Consider the following 21,620-nt stretch of genomic DNA (forward strand, 5'->3'; position numbering starts at 1 on the left):
ATTAAAAGAAAATACAGTCTTAATTAATGGGAGGAGGTTCTTGTAAACAATAAAGAATCAATTCTAAATTAGGAGAAAGAAAAATACAGAAAATAACTTGACAAATCTGGGAGATACAAGTGAGGGGGAGAGAGGGAGAGAGAGAGAGAGAGAGAGAGAGAGAGAGAGAGAGAGAGAGAGAGAGAGATTGTGTGTGTGTGTTCAATGATGACAACTGTATATAGAGAATAAAGTAAAGGGGAGTTCTAAAAGATATACTTGTAAACTGTATAGGAAATGATACCATTATAAATGGGATTAGTTACTCTTCAGGAAAAACAGGTTGACATTGTTCCAAAACTCAAAACATAGAGTCACTATGTGGAGATTATAAAGGGTCAAGTAATAAAATGACCAGAATAATTAGGTCTAGATAATTACATGACTGACTTTGTTGCTAAGTAGGAAACACACTTTACACACACACACACACACACACACACACACACACACACACACACACACACACCAAACAAGAACAAAGCAAAACAAAACAAAACACACAAAATACGGATAGAATCTAAATGAACTGAAACAAGTCACAGCAGATAATATTGTATGAGACGGGAGACTGGACTCAGTGCAATGAGTCCTATACTGTGCTGAACTAAATACAAGTATTGGCATCTGAAATAATGTAAAAAGATACCTGGGGCTTGTCCTGCTGTTCCACCAACTAGCTCCAGATTTAGAAGACAATACTCTTGTGCTAGTCATATATCCGATGTTGTGACAAAATATCTTAATGAACTTTAATTGAAGAAATTCTTATTTAGGGCCACATTTTTCAAGTTTTCAGTCCATAGCTAGTGGGATCAGTTGCGTTTGGCTTGTAACAAGGCCATGGTGGGCAGTGTAAGATAAAGCTGGAAGGAAGCTCATTGAGGAAAAGGAGCATGAGGCCACACAATTCCCTCCCAGGCTCTGCCCCTAATGAACTAATTTCTTTCCAGGAGGCTCCACCTCCAAAAGCTCCAATACCTCCCAACAGTACCATCAGTTGGTAATAACTCCTTTAACACAACAGCCTTTGAAAGACTCAAAGTATGGATATGCAGCCGGATCACCGCTGCAATTTAAAAGATGCCAATTATCAGATTTAAAAATCAGAATCGTTGCTCCTCTATAACGTGGTGAGTTGTATTCACGGTACTAATATGACCTGAAGACGTAAGGCAGCTGGTGTCAATGAATAAGGCCATGGTATTCAAACTTGTACTACAACTCATGAATCAGGACTTTCCAATTTATATTCAACTCTCGTTTTCAAACGTATGCCTTCCAAAGTTTTAAAAATTAGTCTTCACCATGAACACAGAACCTCAAATTCAACTCACTTGAAATGAGTAAAACATTTCTTAGATAGAAATGTCTCTTCAACTTAGCTTCCCCTCACACAGAGTCTCCTTGATGGCCTCCACATATTCACACATCACCCTCAAGAGCAAATTCCTCTTCTCGAGCCACAGGCAAGCCCTGCTTTTTCTTCTTTGGGCAATGTTAACAAAACACCCAGGGAGAAAAGGCACTTGAAGATGTAACAGGCAGTACAAAAGTGGAAAGACGCAGGCTGGAAAACACATACTTTTGGCTTCAAATAACAGCGTCACTGTTTCAGAACCAGGGACTTAAAAATTCCACAGGTCAACTAAGCATAAAATTCCACAGGTTGGAAGTAAGCTTTAAGTATTTGGGCAACAAAGACAAAAAGTTAAAGCAGGTCCAGGTAAAAGAGATAGGGATCACTAATGTCCAGAAGCCCTACTTCTATCCAGAGTGCTGCCACTGAGTGGGGGGTAATCATCCCAGACCACTTTTCTGGAATCAAAACCAAGTATATAAAAATTGTCTACTCGTCACCTCCAACGACATATTACATAGTTACTTTTAATTAAAGATTTCCAAACCTGAATACCTGAATATTTAAGGAATAAGAAGTACAAATAATGCTGCTTCTGAATAAGAGGGCTTTCCAATATGCCAAATTGTAACTTCAGGGAATGATATATTCCAAGTATCACTGGTACGCTTTCCAAACAGTGTTGAATACATGAATAAATGAAACAAGAATTTGTTTCCACAGTTTGTCAGGCACACACAACGCCCTTCATGGATCACAAACACATACTCTGTCTCATCCTTGAATCCTGACTTTCAACCCTATTGTAGCCTAACAAACTGTATGAGATGGCAGTCTCTTCATTTATCACAAAGCTTTTGGTGTCATTATCCTTTGAATATTAACTGTTTCACATAGGCACGTGTTGAATGCTTGTCCCAGCTAGAGCGCTAGTGTGGGATGCTCTGAAAACTTTTGGACTGGACCCAGCAGAAGGAAATAGGATACAAGGTCATGTCCTCAGGGACTGTGTTTTTCTATGCTGCTCTCTCTGCATGAAGAAGTCCTCCCCACACACACACACATTTCCCCCCCCTCTCTCCTGAAATTCCACTTCACCGTGGACAGAGAAGTCCAGAGTCAGTGACTATGCACAGAACCTTCTGAGATCTGCAAGTCAACCTTTCTTCATTTGTCTTGTCAATGCCAGGTCTCCTTGCATAGATACGACAGAGCCAACACAGTGAATAAAGAGTTCACGCAAAGAACTCTTAATTTTTTCAGACAGGAATAAGGGAATGAATCTATAGCAAACTATTTTTCATTTTAAAATTTACATAGCCTCAAATGGTACAACTAGAAGGCAACTTAGAACAAGCTGCCTGCATTACTGAACAAGAAAGTTAGCTCAGTAGATCAAGGCACTTAGTGCACAAGCCTGATGACTCAAGCTCCATCCCTGGAACTGAGGTAAAGACAGAAGGAGAGACCTGACTTTTATATTCATGGGGTACACACACACACACACACACAAATAATAATGATAATGATAATGATAATGATAATGATAATAATAATAATAATAATGGCATTTTAATGGTTTATGAATAAGTTGGATATAAAATATTCATTTCTGGGTCTATATGTTTCTTAAAATGCAAAACGACTAAACCAAATTACCTTCTAGGTTTAAGGTATTCATTTCCTCATCCATTAAGTTGTTTATTCACCCAACAACCATTTATTGACAACCACTTGCCAAATACCATAATCTATATGGAATTTTATGAACTAAAGAAATAAAATCTATGTAGTGGAAGTACCTGGTAAATTACCATATTATTTGAAAAATAGTAAGATGTCTAGTCCACCTCATGAGGCAATAGATATTAAATACCACCTTTGCCAGTAGGAGACATGTGACTGGGCCTTTTTGTTCACAGCAGGTTTATTCTACAAAGTTACTATGAACTGAACTGAGAAGCCCTTCCAGAGAAATAGAAGGCTGGATTTATATGAGCCTCTGGTCACAACTTTTTTATATCATCTTGTTTTTATGAGGGCTTTTTAAAAAGATACCGTGTATAATACTTATTGACTCATTAATGCTGAGCTCACAACCCACAGGACCATCTCTCAAGTATGAAGGAAGCTTGCAGAGCACAAACACTTCTACATAAGGGGCATAGACAGTCCACAGCACTACACTCGGGACCATTTCAAACAGTGTAATCACCCAGAATAAACACAAAATATGAGGGGAGATGATACTAAGTACACCCGAAAGATACTTGTTTATAGCTTGGGGGGAAGGAAGAAGGAGGGGCAAAGGAAGGCAGTGAGGGATAGAAGGAAGAAGAAAATAAAATCTTTGGTATTAAATTTGGTTTACCATTTACCAGCTGGTGATCTTAGTTTACCTGTGACAGTCATTAAGTAAATTCCCTATTTCTGAAATGAAGATAATAATAATAATATTGTTTTGCTTATATTTAAGATTAAAGATTCAACTACACACAGAGTGTTTGGTTATGGCGCTAATAGGCACAAAATAAGTGCTATGTTAGCTAACAGCAAAAAAAAAAAATAAAATAAACTTTCAGAGTTTAAAATATGTGAGGGGGTCCAGGGTGGGCACTCGGTAACTACAGCTTTTGTTTATCTTTCTCTTCTGTCTTTCCCTCCCCAACGATTTTCTGCCCTTGTGCCCTCTGCTTTTTCCTTTCCCTGCCATAGACACCGTCAGAGGCCTATGCAGGACACTGGAAATCCCTTCCTTAGAGAGATCAATCACCTCCAGGTAGAGTTTGCATTAGAGTTGAATTGTTGTTCTAGTTAGGTTTACTATTGCTCCAAGGAAACACCATGACCAAATCAGCTTGGGGAGGAAAGGGTTTGTTTGGCTTACACTTCTACATTGCTGTTATCATTGAAAGAAGTCAGGACAGGAACTCAAACAAGGCAGGAACCTGAAGGCAAGAGCTGACTCAGAGGTCATTGCGGGGTGCTGCTTACTGGTTTACTTCACATGGCTTGCTCAGACTGCTTTCTTATAGAACCCAGGACTACCAGCCCAGGGATGACACCACCCACCATGGGCTGTGCCCTCCTCCACTGATCACTAATTAAGGAAATGCTATACATGTTTGCATACAGCCCAATCTTCTGGAGCCATTTTTTCCAATTGAGGTTCCCCTCCTTTCTAATGACACTACCTTGGGTCAAGTTGACATAAAACTAGCCAGGACAGTTACTCTGGTGACATTTTCTTCAAGGTAGGCCTAGCCAATGTTGAATGGCCAATTATCCCTGCTGCCTGAGCCAAAATGACTGTCCACAGGAAGAGGAGTTTGCTCAATAACCATTGAAGCTTGCCAGTCCTTCCAAGTCAGTGATGGAGTTTACAGCATGTGTTACCATCATAGTCTTCAGTATTTAATAGTCAAAAGAAAAGGGAGTCTGGAGACAATGTGAAAAACTGCAAGGCAGACAAGGAACTGATAATGACAACACTGGGGCTTTCTCGGAGTGAGCCTCCTAAGTGCACATCCAAGTTGAAGCATATGGAGAATAATTAGGGCCAAAGCCAATGAGAAGGGATGAGAGACAATTACTACTGTGCAAACATAAAGGCCCTTCATCTGTGGATTGGGCAAAGGATGAGATCAGTGACATTAAAGCCAACCCTGAGTGGCAGAGATTTAGCTGGCAGGATGAAAACCCATCCTGCCAAACTCTTCAGGGCCATGGTTGCCAAGGAACACACTCACATGTCTGAGAGCATCTTATTCCTAGTATCTATCCAGGACTGTGCGGGTGGCACATTTGGGGACTGGCAGCACCCCTGTCTCAGATATCCTTGGAGCTTCCTCATCTTTTGATCAGGAAAAGAGGCCCTTTATCATGGATTTTATAGAACCAGCTTGTCACTCGCTGCATTTAAACTTCCACTGTGAGCAGAAAAATGCTTCGGCAATACACTGACCTCATTGAAAAAGATCACTCAGGATATAGAAAAGACTGACTACTTTTCAGATTCAACACATCTACCCACCGCAATCCCCATTTGATGACTGCATCAACCATTAGGCCTCTGATTAACCATATCTGTCTCCAGTTATAGCAACAAACATCATCCCTTTCAAGCAACTATGCTACAAGCTTCATACCGGATTCTTTCTGGAATGCAGTTCATGGGATCCTCCCCAAACCACTGAGAGCCCAATGTAGCCATCCATCTCCATGCTACAGTAAAGAAAGCTAAAGAAAATAATTTGCCAGGAGTAATACAGAAAGCAGTAGCAGACCAAAAATTCAACCAAGTCTGCACACTTTCCACCCATGCCCTTTCAGTGCATCAGATATGACTAAGGCATTGCACAGCCTGATCTCAATGGGATACAAATACAAAATGGCTTGGTTTCCCTCTACCTCTGAACCAGCTATGCTATGCTGAATCCTGTCTAGAAGCCAACATTCTACATGGGTTTGAGTGGGCATGAAGCCCCCAAGGGGAATGGAAATGAACAACAAGCTTTTGAACACCCACTCACAACTGAAACAGTATCTCCTTTCCCCTTTTTATCTCTTTTTTTTATTATTGAAAATGGATTTTTTTCATATAATATATCCTGATTATAGTTTCCCTTCTCTCTACTTATCACAGTCCCTTCCCACCTCCTCTCCCTCCCCGCTCCACTCCCTTTATGCCTCTCATTAGAAAAGAACAGGTTTCTAAGAGATAACAGCCAAAGATGACAAAAATGTAGTAAGATGAAGCAATAGCTTTCACATTCAAGTTGAACACAGCAACCTCACAAGAGGAAAACGGTCCCAAGAGCAGAGGGAAGGGTCAGAGACACTCTTGTTCTCATGGTCAGAAGTACTATGGAAGAACCAAGCTAATAGCTATAATATGTACACGGAGGACCTGGTGTAGACCCATGTAGGTCCTGTGCTCGCTGCTTCAGTCTCTGTGAGTTCATGAGTGCCTTGCTTCTTGACTCAGAGTCCTTGTTCTCCTGATTTCCTCCATCTGACTCCGAAGATCCTTCTGCCTCTTGCACAGGATTCCCTGAACTCTGAGGGGAAGAATTTGATGTAAATCTTCAATTTAGACGCTCTTTCCACATAATGTCTGGCTGTGGGTCTCTACATCTGTTTTCAACTGCTGCCAAAGGAAGCTCTCTGCTAATGACTGCGTAAGACACTGATCGGCAAGTACAGCAGAATATTATTAGGAATCACTTTTTTTTTTTTTTTTTTGACTAGTCGTGTTTGGTTTTACCTAGGTCTCCGGTCTATCTAGTCCCTGGTTCTTTGGTTACCTGAGCAGTGCCGGGTATGAATTCCTTCTCATGGAATGGGCCTTAAGTCAAATCAGACATTGGTTGGTTGGCTGCTCCAACAAGTTGTGTGCCACCATTGCCCTAGCGTATTTTGCAGGCAGGAAAAATTGTAGGTCAAAGGTTTTGCAGCTCCATTGGTGTTCTGGCTTCCCTTTGGATAGCCTGCAGAGTACCTTCCCACACAAAAGAGACTAGAACATTGGGATGAAGGTTCCATGTAGGCAATGAGTTGTGTAAATGCTGGTGTCAGCAGCAGGGCCCCACTGTCGTTTGTGGAGAGCAACCCTGTGTCTTAGCATCTGCGTTGGTTGTTTGGGGATCTCCATGGGACAGTCCTCCCAGGACAATACCTAAACCGAATGCAACCCAATCCCGCCACTGGAAGCCTTGCCTGGCTACAAGAGATGCCCAGTTGAGACTCCTTAGCTCCTGTTTCTACGAGTGCCCACTAGGATCACCCGTTATAGATTCCAGCAAGTTTCCATTGCACTATTTTCCACATCAACCTCCAAATGCCCCCCCGATTGCAGCCATTTCTCCCCAGGCTCTCTACCTCCAACCCATCTCCCCCGCCACCTGATCCCTCCCACTCCCATCCACACTCTCTCTCAGTCCACCTGTAAAATCTATTCTATTTCCCTTGCCAGGAAGATCCATGTGTCCACACGAGACCCCCTCCTCTTTACCGAACCTCTCTGGATCTACACAGACTGTAGCTTGGTTGTCATTTGCTTAATTGCTAAAATCCACTTATAAGTGAATGCATAACTCCAGCCATTGGCTGGAGAGTCCTGTTCTCCAGGCCCTAGCCCAGCCCCTTCCCAACCGTGGCACCCCCAGTGACCAGGCAGCAGTACCCCCTCCCACTAACCATCCCCCACGGCACCAGCGACTACCAGACTCACCAGTCCCACCTACACCTGGAGGGACAAGTGGTCTCTTCTTGTCTGAAGAACGGCTGTCCAGGCTCTTCTGGCTTTTAGAGTCTCCACTGAGGAGTTAGGTGTAATTCTAATAGGTCTGTCTTTATATTCTACTTGTCTTTTTCCCTTGCAGCTTCCCATGTCCTTTCTTTGTTCTGTATGTGTAGTGTTTTGATTATTATGTGGAGAGGGGACTTTTTCTGGTTCCATCTATTTGGTACCTTTACAGGCATTTCATTCTTTAGGTTAGGAAAATATTTTCTTCTATATTTTGCTGAAAATACTTTCTGGGCCTTTGAGCTGGGATTCTTTTCCTTCCTCTATATCTATTATGCTTGTGTATGGTCTTTTCATTGTGTTCCATATTTCCTGGATGTTTTATGTCAGGAACTTTTTTTGGAATTAAACTTTCCTTGGACTGATGTATCCATTTCTTCTATCATATCTTCAATGCCTGAGATTCTTCCAACTCTTGTATTCTCTTGGTGATGCTTGTCTCTCTAGTTTCTGCTCACATTCCCAAATTTTTCATTTCTAGAATTCCATCAGTTTGTGTTTTCTTTATCACTTCTATTTCCATTTTTAGGTCTTGAACTGTTTTGTTCTCTTTATTCAACAGTTTGTTTATATTTTCTTGGCTTTCTTTAAGGGATTTATTCATTTTTCCAATTGTTTGTTTTTTCCTTGATTTCTTTGACGTATTATTCCTTTCCTCTTTAAGGGCCTCTATCATCTTCATATAACTGATTTTAAGGTCTTTTTTCTTGCGCTGCAGTTATGTTGGGATATTCAGGGTCTGCTGTGGCAGCATAGCTGAACTCTAGTGAAGGCATATTGTCCTGGCTGTTATTGTGTCTTACTGTGGCATGTAGGCATCTGGGTTTGGGATGATTACAGTAGATCTAGGTGCTGATATCTGGGTAAGATTTTGTTGGGTGGGTACCCCCCTTTGGTTTCTTTGTCCTCCCTGGCTTTCTGAAGAGTGTGATGGCTGCATGTTACCTGCTCTGCTGGTGTGCTCACAGAGAATGCTTGCTGGTGCTGGAGGCTGGGATACAGTGAAGAGTGGGGGGAGGGGTTTAGGAGGGGATGGTCTGTGAGATCCACAGGATACAAGACCAGGAGGAAGGGAGGCTGTAGCTAGTGTTTTGTTGAAGTGCTCAGGATGAGACTGAGGAGTTGAATCTGGGAGAACTGAGTGGGAAGGGAAGATCTACAGGCAGCCGACCTGGTCCTCTTTTGTCAGTTGAGAATGCATGGGGGCTGTTGTCATAGTTGTGTTAAGGACAGCTTGACCAACTTTACTGACTTATGTAGAAGCATTTATTTACAGCTACCTTACAATGGTTGTGTTTGGTACCTCTTTGTCCTTATCTTGGCTACATCTACTGACTCTAAGGTAAATGAGGAAAGTCACAGTCAGTATGTTGCAATACAAATTCTACCTACTTGCCTTGTATTTACCCTGTGTTTCAATTCTTGTTTGAATTCAGTGAAACACAAACATGAAACTCTGGTTAAAAATTAGTTCCAAAGACAATGGAAGGTCCAGAATTCTAGTGAAAACCCCAAGTTTACAAAGACCTATCCTTTTAAATGCACAGTAGCCTTATTCAGGACAGTCCTATGAGTCACGTACAACAAAGGTCACAAACTTCAACTTACATTGGAAGCTTTAGGAGCCTTGGGACTGTCCTAAGCTCTGAGACACAGTCCCGCCTTTGCCAATGCCATTCTTACTGATAGAGCCTCCTTTGCCTCAATCAGATCCCACCCATGTTTTAAAGCTTATTTCTGCCAATCAATCATAACCACAGAAACCTTTACATGCTCCCAAACCAAGGTATTTAATTGTATAACTGCTGTATGTTTTGAAATTTTCTTCCCCTTTCATAGTTTCCACAGGGAATTCATTCAACCAAATTTTCATTATTTTCTATGGTCTTACTGATATTTTTTTGGGTAACATGAAAGGGTCACATTTCACAGAATACAGCTTTTCACATGTATAACCCTCAATGGGCTTGCCTGCATTTTGCCAGCATTACTGTATCTAAGAACCTTAGAGCTGACCTGTACCCAAGCTGAGTATCACCCCAAGAATGATCCCAGAAAATATATTTTACAACAGTGACCAAGATGTCTCCACTGACTTTTTGGTTTAAATTATAGTTTTAGTGAATATAGATTATATCAATGAAATTATAAATACCTTAAGGAAAGGGTAGGGCAGTCAATACTCTGAAGCTCCTAGAACAATGACATATATAAGAGGACACTCTGTAAAGCTGTGCTTAGTGTCTGAGTGAGGTGACATCATAAATACACAGACATCTTCAGTGGAGGAGGGGTATGTTAAAATACAATGTCCATATCCTAAAACTCAGTACCTATCGGTATAGCCTTATTTGAAAGGAGACCTTTGAAAAGTAAGTAGGACACAGAGCTTGAGAATAGGTCAAAGGACATTCTGGACTTCCTGATGGTCTCAAAATTCAGTGGCAAGAATGCTCACATGACATAGTGGTAGAGAAAATAGAGGAGAGGGAAAAACATTGCCTTTGTTATTTTTCTATTGCTGTGAGAAAATACCATGACCACAGGAACTTATAAAAGATGGCATTTAATGGGGGCTTGTTTACAGTTTTAGGGAGCATGGTGGCGGGCAGGTGGGCAGGAGCAGTAACTGAGAAGTTACATCTTATCTGAAAGCTGGAGGCAGAGGGAGACTGGGATAGGCATGGGCTTTTGAAACCACAAAGCCCACCTTCTCCAACAAGGCCACACTTCCTAATCCTTCCTAAAAGCAGTTCTACCAAGTATGCAATATTTGAGCCTATAAAGACCATTCTCACTCAAACATTCACAGTCATGAATGACTAAGGTAGATACTGGAATTTGTAGCAAAGCAACAAGCCAAGGAATGTCTGGGGCCACCAAAGGCTAAATGAGGCAAAGAAGTAGTCTTCTCTAGAAAGAGAGCACCTTTGCCGTTGTTGTCATGATATAGGACCTCTGCCTTCCATAATGGTAAAGGGATAAATATCTGTTATTTTAAGCCACCATTTTAAGGTGATTGATTGAGTCAGCCCGAGAAAGCCAGTAGAACCAGCTTCTGTAGATTTATTCTTCTGTTCAGACAATGTTCTGTGATTTGTTGTTATAAAATAGACACAATGCGAGATATATCACACACAGACAGATGTCTTCTTTATGACTTCCAATATTGCCTTGTAGAAACTTATATTCCAGAAGCAATTCTGGTTGCCATCTGGATTTGGAGTGTAAGTTTCTGTTAGGACATTTCACTCCATGCATCACAACAGACTACAGATGTGGGCCAAATGCACATGCCACGGCAACAGGAACTTATAAGGTGGCTCTGGAGACCAGCCATAGGAGACCAGGCTTCTCTAATTCCCACAGCTCAGAGATTCTGAGCAAGAACTGCAGCATTGTTAGAGCCAGGAAGACATCATTTCACTCTGCACTGGACATGCATACCTTGTCACAGCTCAGAGTTGAAAAGTGAGGTGAAAAGAGCACCTGGGATAAAAGCAAAATGCCAGCTTTCTTCAAAGTGAGTGTCACACTGACAGGAAAAGCTAACAATCCTTTTTAGCACCAATGACAGTAGGTGCATGCACTAGCAAAAAGAGATTGTGTGAGCTAAACTTGACACATGCACACACACACACACACACACACACACACACACACACACACACACACAAATAAGTAACAGAGACTGAGTAATACCTCACATATGCAAGTTCTATTTTTAGAAGCTGAGACAATGCAGTGTAGATGAAAGGAAAAGCTAAAACTCTATGCATAGAAAACCTGCAACAGCAAATACATGTTTTCTCTCTAGACTTAAAATTGTGTGTGAGAGAGAGACAGACAGACAGACAGACAGACAGACAGATAAGATAGAGAGAGAAGAGACAGAGACAGAGAGAAGGGGGTATTGAAACTAAGGCCATAAAGAGGGGAAGAAAGAGTCTTAGGAAGGGTCAAAGAAGAAGAAAGTGTGAATACCCCATGACATGAAGTCATAAGGTTGGGTGAGCAGGTGAACCAGTAAGGGAGCAGGGACCTAGGGAGGGAAGTGAGAGAGGCATGAAATTATAACAAAAAATATGGATGAAAATACCATATAAAACCCATTACTTTGTATACCAACTGTTAAAGTTTATTTAAAAAGACAACCTCCCTAGAGAAACCCTATGTTATAGGTATACTTCTTATAGCCTAGAAGCATCTCTAATTTGTCTCTGGCTTAGGCAAACCTTGTAAAAAGTAGATGGTCCAGTTTTTTTTTAAAAAAAAAAAAAAAGAAGCACATTCATACAACAAGGACATATGTTCAACAATGTTCATAGCAGCACTATTTGTAATAGCCAGAAAATGGAAGCAGCCTAGATGCCCCTCAACCGAAGAATGGATAGAGAAAATGTGAAAAAAACAATGGAATCTTGAAATTTGCAGGAAAATGGATGGATCTAGAAGAAACCATTCTGAGTGAGGTAACTCAATCACAAAAAAGACAAACATGGTATGTACTTACTCATATGAGGATTTTAGACATAGAGTAAAGGATTTCCAGCCTACAATTCACACTGCCAAAGAAGCTAATAAACAAGGAGGTCCCCAAGAGAGAGATAAATGGTCCCCTGGATAAGGGGAAAGGGTCAAGATCTCCTGAGCAAATTGGGAGCACAGGAAGAAGGGGGAGGGAGCTAGGAGAATGAGAAGGGGAGAAGAAGAGGGATGCCGAGGACATGAGGGAGCAGAAAGTGTGAGTCAGGGGAAGAATACACGATAACAAGAATGGAGATATCATAATAGAGGGAGAGATTTTTGGTTTAAAGAGAAATCAGGCACTAGGGAAATGTCTGGAGATCTACAAAGATGACACCAGCTAACAATCTAAGCAACAGAGGAGAGGCTGCCTTAAATGCCCTCCCCTGATAATGAGATTGATGACTGACTTATATGCCATCCTATAGCCTTCATCCAGCAGCTGGTGGAAGTAGAAGCAGACACCCATAACTAATCACTGAACCGAACTGGAACCGAGATGCAGAGAAGGACCAGTGAAGAGCACAGAGGTCCAGACCAGGCTGGTGAAACACACAGAAACAGCTGACCTGAACAAGGGAGAACTCTTGGTCCCCAGACTGATAGCTGGGAAACCAGCATGGGACTGATCCAGACCCCAGGAACATGGGTTTCTGTGAGGAAACCTCAGAAATCTATGGGACCTCCTGTAGAAGCCCAGTATTTATCCCTAGCATAGGTGTGGACTTTGGGAGCCCATTCCATATAGAGGAATACTCCCAGAGCCAAGACACACAGGGGTGGGCCTAGGCCCTATCCCAAAGGATACGAAAGACTCTGATGACACCCTATGGAAGGCCTCACCATCCAGGGGGAACAGAAAAGATATGTGACGGATAAGGTTTTAGTTGGGGGGGTGTGGGGGAGGACAGGTGGGAGAAGGGACTGGGATTGTCATGTAAAACAATCCTGTTTCTAATTCAAATAAAAAAAGTTGGAAAAAAAGTGCTGCATTTAAAGATGGCATTTTAAGGAGGGTGTGTTTGTTTATATGTGTGTATTTACATATATTTACATATATTACATATCTGCCTATATTGATATGTGGAGTGCAGGGCTCAACCTCAGGAGTCATTCCTCATGAACACTATCTACCTTTATTGGTTAGACAGTGACTCTCATTGTGACCCAGGGATCACCAGTTAGACTACACCAGCTTGCCAGCAAGACCCAGGGACCCACTTGTTATCTCTGCCTCCCTAGTGCTGGTGTTGGGTTACAAGGTATGCACCATGCTGGACTTTTTAACATGGGTTCTAGGAAGGAAACTCAAGTCCTCTTACCTTCATGAAAAGCATTTTACTCACTAAGCCATCTCCCCAGCCCCATGATGCCTACTTTTAAACAGGAAACTAATTGCATAAGATGCACAAAAGGAGGAAAAATAGAAAAGAGTGGCATTCAAAGAATATTCCCATAAAATGGATAAAAAGTAGCCAAATACAACTCGAGGGAACCTAAACTAAGCAAATGATTCTGTAAAACATACAGGAAGATAAAGTATAAAGAATTTTAAATGGTAGAGCAAAGCAATGGGAATGAGTTATGAATGAATTATAATAAACAGAAGAGAAAATTGCCATGAAATGAACATTGTGTTGAAGATATCCCTAGAGAGGCTGAAATACGGACAGAAACTAAGGAAGGGTCATAAAAGATACAAAAGAGGAACAAGACAAAAATAAAATGTAAATAGCCAAATTAGAAATGAGTACAGCAGTGATTTCAAAATAAATTTGAAAATGGTTGTACCAAAAAAAAATATACACATAGAAATCAGAAAACAAATCACACATATGCAGAACTAGTAGCTCCAAAGAGCATAGCAGAGCAAAGGAGTGTTCAATCTGTTGATTTTCCTCTCCCTAGGAAAAAACTCTCAAGGAAATAGCAATAATTTATATTCAATAAAACTATAAAGTATGAAGATGGCTGGTAAAAATAGTTTTGAGCATGTAGGAACCAAAAAACTTCTGTAATATTAAGAAACTTCCTTACTGCATATTTAACAAATATAGATAATATAATCTACTACACAGGTCATATGGTGCAAGTGTGTGTGTGTGTGTGTGTGTGTGTGTGTGTGTGTGTGTGTTTGGAATAACCTATTACTCATAGGATTGTGATAAATAAGATAACATGGTATTAAAAAAACATGACTGAGAAAGATATGCTATAAACAAGATATGTGAAGCTGCAACCAACAAAGTATGACATTATTTTACAAGCTTTCTTTAATAAGTAGAGGTATGCTACAATTTAGTGATAAAATTATAGTGTAATAAATATATATAGAAGTAATATGTAACTACTATTGTATTATCCATGTCAGGTTTTACATGCTATATATCACTGCACATGCTATACTTTTGTATGACTGGCAGCACAATAAGCTTGTTGATACCAGCATCACACAAACATATGAGTAATGTATTGCTTTATGACATCATGATTGTTACAAGGTCAGTTGACAAGAGGGATTTTCAGCTCCATTATAATAATATGAAACCCTTATCATCTCTGTAGCAAATGACTGGTCCAAAACATTATTATTAAGTATATGACAGTAATTATACAGAATTAATATGACTATGACCCAAATAAGTAGTGATTATGGTAACAAAATATAATAAATATGTTAGGAGCTCTAGCATGTAGTGTTCTATAATTAACAAAGGTGAGATAAAGAGCTACAGTCAATGCTGCTGAGAAAGGGCGAATCCGTTCTCCCTAGGGACAGGCTCCTTCATAGGCTATCCAATCCTTAGCATCAGCCCCAAAAATATGTTCATATGAACAGCATTAAACAGGCTTATTAGGTCATACATACATACACACATACACACATACATTCATAACAATAATATAATTAAGAAGAGATTATGAATTGAGAAGTAGTGAGGGGTCACAGGAGAAGCTAGAGGAGGGAAAGATATAGGTAGAAATAATATAAATACAGTATTCATGTGTGAAATTCCCCCCAAAAAAGTTTACTTTAAAAAAGTGAGATCATGGGAAGGGGTGAGAAAGCTGTTGGTGGTATGTCTACACCGATTCTCTAGCCTGTCTTACAGAGGCAGGTGTAGCAAGGGGATGAACCCAACCCCAACCTCCCAGATTCTCTGTTGACAGAACCATGAGGAAACTCTGTGAGCAGCATTGGGGGACTTCAGCCCCATAGAGTGGCCACTGAGCAATCTCCACAAGTCTTGGTGGCTCTTATACCACATGATATTAACTGGGTGTTTTGTTTTTTATATGAACACATGATTCAGTTCTGGCCAATGAACCCATGGGGGAGATACTTATTTCTCTGCTCTTAAGATGAAATATAAGAAAAGAGTGGGCAGCATTTTTCTGTGTCTTGATACAGTTACATGCTAAGTTTTGCCTGTAAGAGCGACCAGAAAGAAATAGCCATGAAAGATAAAGGTTGTGTGCTGAAGATGGCAAAGCAGGAAACTGAAAATGTAAAAGCCTTTATACAATTTCTTTTATCTTCTTCATTTCTCCAGGAAATGTGCACTACTTGTCTATTCTTCCTAAGACGTCCCCTTCATGGGACAGACAGACGAAACCCAGCCCTTAAGAACATTCCTGTTTTCAATTTTCAGTGTGAATTTGACCTATAAAAGAGGCCAAAACAAAAAAAATGACAAAAAAAATTCCACCACTTTTTTTAAATTACTTTGTTCTTAAGCCAATCCATTACCAAACATCAAAAGAGTTTTCTCTTCCTTCACATCCAAAGATAAACTGCTTTTCAAAGTTACTTTGCATTTTACCCAAAACAAAAAATAAAATTCCCAAAGTTTTATGGGAGGTAACATATCAGAGTACGGCAGGAATGCCCCGCGCCTCTTTCAAGAATAAAACAAGGTGTTTTCATGTTTTGTGTGAATCTCTCTCCTCTTTAGAGCAACTATGCCAAGTGATAACCTGAGTATGTACAGCTGGACAGAATGCTGACGGTCCTGTATCTGGAGCAGCGGTTCTCAACCTTCCTAATGCTACGCCCCTTAATATAGCTCCTCGTGTTGTGGTGACCGCAATCATAAAATAATTTCATTGCTACTTCATCACTGTAAGTTTGCTACTATTATGAATCATAATGTAAATATCTGATAAGGAGTCGTGACCCCCAGGTTGAGAACCACTGATCTAGAAGCATGGGGATGTCTTTCTTATCTAGGAGTGCTGGATAGTTCTCCATAGTTTGAATTCTCCCTAAGCAATGATCAAGGAAAAATGTCTTTGTAAACAACAACATTTACTTCATCCTCAAGTTTACACTTTAGAGATAAGACCATACATACTGTTCTATTCTACTTTATGGATCTGACATTAATGAGATGTAAATTCGTAAACTTATTAAATAGTATAAGGAAACCACGAAAGTATTTTACTCACAATATCACTAAGGAAAGGACAAAATGTTCGGAAAATAGACAAACTTCAGTTCTACTTAAAATAATTCTCTTCCGAAACGTTCTGTTTCCAACTAGTTTTTCTAGTACAAGAAAGATATATATCTATGCTGCCATGTTGAAACTTTTAATGGTTGACATACTACAATGTCTTCTGTAACTGATCCCCTATAGCCACTTACATTGTATCTGGTAAAGTAAATGATTTTTAGAAAGCAGAGTAAGTTTTTGTTACAATGTAACATCTCTCTCCACTGCCCCCCCACACACACACACATAAACATGCCTAGTTTACCTTACACACATGCTCACCCAGGATAACATCTCACTCCACACCCCATACATACACAGATGCATGCACATATTAGCTTCCCCACATGTATGTTAATGTGAACTCCCCACACGTGTTCACACACCATACATACACACACACACACACACACACACACACACACACACACACACACACACACACAAACTAACTCATACATTTATTTTATCATCTCTGTTCACAATGTAGAATAGAATTTCTATAAAGACATGAATGTCAGGTTCTCTCTCTCTCTCTCTCTCTTTCTCTCTCTCTCTCTCTCTCCAGTGTTGTGCTTTTATTTAAAAATAAATAACACATGCATGCAAGTCATCTACTCATTTTCTTCACTGCATAGCCTGGCGTTGGGATTAATGATGATGGCCAGCTGTGCTGCTCTTTCATGATGGCTTTCCGGTTCCTGAAGGAAACATTGTGAGCAAACTCAGCACAGTAAGATTTGTTGCACATCAGCAGCTCTTCAAGCTCCCTGAAATTTTGTGGACCAGAAACTTCCCAAAGCCACTAGGCAGCATATGTTTGGTTTTCTTGTTGCTCCCATAACCAGTGTTGGGCGTTAGGATCTGGCCCTTGAATCTTCTCCACATCCTGTTGTCAATACCTCTCAGTCTCTGCCAGTTTCATTTAATTTTGACATATCGGTCTGACTGGTGCCTGATGAACTTCTTGGTCCTCTTTTTGATAATCTTGACTTTCACCAGAGGCAGGAGGGCAGCCATAATGCCACAAATGAGATGGCAGTAACCCTGCCGGTAACACTGAAGAAGTCAAGTTCTCTTCACTTCTGTATCCTCAATACCAAGAACAGCTTCAGGCAAGTTGTGGGTGCCATGGCTGCACCCACAGTGCCTGGCAATCCAGTACACAGCCCCCAAGAATATACCCTTTGTGTACTTCCGTGGAATGGCAAAACCCTGTGAAGGCACAAAGTATCTGCTAACTACTGCTTTGTGTTCTGTGAAAATGCGCTTTCATGAATGGTAAGTCCACAAAGCTTTAGTTTTGCCTTTATAGTTTCATTTTTGGTACATAGTAAGCTGGCACTGGACATTGTATAAATATGTGGCCCTATTACAAAGGAAATCCTCTTTTGTCCCAACTTAATCAGCAAGAACCCTGTAAAGCTCAAGGGTGATAAGATCTATGTTTCTGTAAGCCCCCAGGAAACTATTAGTGAAGTCAACATAAACAGCTCTTAGCTGTCCCAAGGTTTCCATTCTTCCTCAAATCCAAACACATGAAAGTAGTCTTTCAAAGAAATTCTACAGGCAAACTAAAGGAAACGAGGAAGAATAAAAAATGTTAAACCTTTCTGTACTCCATAAATACAGAAATGAGTTGCAGATTCCTCAGGATTCTTCATTCATCCCAACACCAGGATGGCTTGGAGGAATCTTCTTTGAAGTGTAATGCATTGAAACAAACTACAAACTGGTAAGTTCCTTGTTGCAGCTGCCCAATCTTAGCTAGGGCATTTCTTCTCTTCTTCTTCTTCTTCTTCTTCTTCTTCTTCTTCTTCTTCTTCTTCTTCTTCTTCTTCTTCTTCTCCTTCTCCTTCTCCTTCTCCTTCTCCTTCTCCTTCTCCTTCTCCTTCTCCTTCTCCTTCTCCTTCTCCTTCTTCATCTTCTTCTTCTTCTATTTTGTATAATCCACATAGCTTGGCAATACAATGGTTGGTGCTGTGGTAGAGAGGATAGTCTTCTTGGCAAGTTAAGAACTGAAGAGCATTTCGAATGCCACTTTACACTACAGCTCCATATAATTTACAGCAGAGCACTATAAATACTGAAAAAGTAGAGGCATGCCTGTGGTCTTAGACATGTTTATACACGCCCTCCATACATATGCACAAATAATTGAACATTTTTGTATGCACTCAAGTTTTATGTTCCTATACTTTACTGCTAATAGTTTTAACCACTGTAGTATTATGTACAGAGGAGGATTTCAGAATAAGTGTTTATAAGCCAGTACGTCAGTAGCTGAAAGAAGATTTAAAAGGCAGCTACAGGGAAGGAAATTGCACCTAAGCACACTACACAGGTTTCTTTTCTATTGTCAGATTTTGGAGAGTTTGTTGTTATTATGTGACAGGGATTGAACATGGGACCTCACACATGCTAGGCAAGTTCTCTGTCACTGAACTACACCTTAAACCTTATTACAGTTTTATCTTGGGATCACTGTAGACACACACACACACACACACACACACACACACACACACACACACACACACACACACACACACACAAAGACTACAAAGAGACTTCATGAATCCTCTCTGAAGTTTTCCCCAGGGTAAAATTTGCAAAACTGTAGTATAATATTCAAAGCAGGATACTGCCACTGAGACAGGCAGAATACAAAATATTCCAGTGTCACAAAGCTCTCATGATGCTCTTTTAAAGTTATATTTACCTTATGTTTACCTACCCCTTTAATCCCCCACAACTTCTTCAGTCCTGACAGCCACGTTCTGATTTCCTATTTCTATAATTTTGTCATGTGAAAATATAATGTAGACAGCATCCTACACATAATATTTGAGGGCTAGCTTTTTTTCAAGTCAGCAGAATTTCCTAGAAATTCATTGAGGTTATTGTCTATATAATCTGGTTTTCTTATTTCTGACTTTTACTCCACAGGATATATATTCCATAGGTTTTATTAACCTATGGTATACCTATGCCATTGTAATTCATCTGTCTTGTTTCCAGAATTTGGCTATTACAAATACTAACACAGTGAACATGGAATATAGGCTTTCATTCTAATTTAAATCTTGGTCTGGGGATATAGCTTGATGGCATACCACTTGTCTAATATATGTGAGTCCCCAAAAATACAAGGAAGGAAGGAAGCAAGAAAGGAAAGAAGGAAGGGAAGGAGAGAGGGGGAAAGCAAGGAAGGAAGGGAAAGAGCAGGACTGCAACCCTTCGAGAATGGCTCTATGATTGTATACAAGTGTACAGGAGACACACATTTTCACACACCCTTGCCAGTGTTTGAAACTGACACCCCTCTTTTTATATAGTCTCAGCCATTTTGACAGGTGTGTGGAGGCATTGATTCTTTCTAAGAGCTTACTTTCTACCTAGGTATCTTCTTGTGACTTGCCAAATTGGTTAATTATATACTTTCTGAGTTTTGATAATTTCTATATTCTTGCTACCTAGGCCTTTCTAAGTAGTTGGAAAACAATCTGTCTTAAACCTTCACTTTCATAGCAGGATTTTTCAAGCAACAACTTTATAAATGTTAATTATTCCAGTTGACCAATTTGTCATGTATAGTTCATCTCTGGGGTAAAGTCTAAAAACTCTTTGCCTAGGCCTAGGTTCTCAATGTTGGTCCCATGTTTTTCCATTAAGTTTTATAATTTTCCATTGAAGTCCATGGTACATTCAAATTTTCCACAGAATATGTGAAACATATCAGGATCATATGTTTGCTGTGGGATGGCTCAACACTACCATTTGAGAAGGCTGCCTTTACTTCATGGTATTGTTTATGAAAAGTCATATAATCCATAATTATACACTCTTGGGCATACACCTGAAGGTATATAAGTAAGTCAGCATATTGCAAAGATACAAACATATCCATGTTTAAATTAGTACTATTCATAATAGCCATGATATGAAAACAGCTGAGATTCTCATCAACATATGACTACATAAAGAACATGGTATATATAATATATACAATGGAGTCCTATTCAGCCACAAAAGAGAATGACATTATGTCATTGATGGAACTGGAAGTTATGATTAGGCAAAATATTGTGCATTCTCTTTTTTAAACATTTTTCTTTTTAATATTTATTTTTATTTTGTGTGTATGAGTGTTCTGACTCTGTGTGTGTGTCTGTGTATCTGTGTGTGTGTGTGTGTGTGTGTGTGTGTGTGTGTGTGTGTGTGAGACACATACATGTAGTCACCCATGAGGTCAGAAAATGGTGTCAGATTCCCTGGAACTGAGAATACAGACATTAGTGAGCTGTCATGTGAGTGCTAGGAATGGAATTCAAGTCCTCTGAAACATCAGCCAGTGCTCTTAATCACTGAGTCCATGTATGATTTTTTCATATATATGCAATACATATTTCATCAAGGGTGTGTGTGTGTGTGTGTGTGTGTGTGTGTGTGTGTGTGTGTGTTGAAAGGGGGGTGGGGAAGGAGACCAGTGAAAAGATACGGGGTAGTAGGGAAATAAATATGAGCAAGGTACAACAGGATATTATATACATGTATATGAAAAAGTCATAATAAAACCCATTCTTCTGTATTTTTTTTAAATCAATAGAAGAGAAGCTAAAAAGAGAGGGAAATGTGGAAGACATTTCATAAGATATAAAAGTTGATGGAGGGGTAGAGAATATAGCCACTGTTGCAAGCATGTAGAAAAATGCCATTATTTAGTTAAAGGAACTGGGGAGCTTTAAAGATCCAGATTGCTTTTAAACACTCCTTTTGGGGGACTATATGGGACTACACAAATGAAGAAAAGAAAACCATTAGGCCAATTCTTAAGACAAGGCAAAACTATATAATGCAAAAGACCCAACCAACATGGCCCCAGACATCC

General features: G+C 40.1%; 1 protein-coding gene and 1 pseudogene across 2 annotated transcripts in view; both read right to left on the bottom strand.

The window, feature by feature from the left end:
* Positions 1-21,620, bottom strand: part of Cpq (carboxypeptidase Q) — a 369,164-nt gene that overhangs the window by 318,651 nt on the left and 28,893 nt on the right. The gene's annotated exons all lie outside the window — the stretch shown is intronic.
* LOC100752916 lies at positions 17,344-17,749 on the bottom strand (annotated as a pseudogene).

Source organism: Cricetulus griseus, chromosome 10, assembly GCF_003668045.3.
Source record: "Cricetulus griseus strain 17A/GY chromosome 10, alternate assembly CriGri-PICRH-1.0, whole genome shotgun sequence".
Taxonomy (NCBI): domain Eukaryota; kingdom Metazoa; phylum Chordata; class Mammalia; order Rodentia; family Cricetidae; genus Cricetulus; species Cricetulus griseus.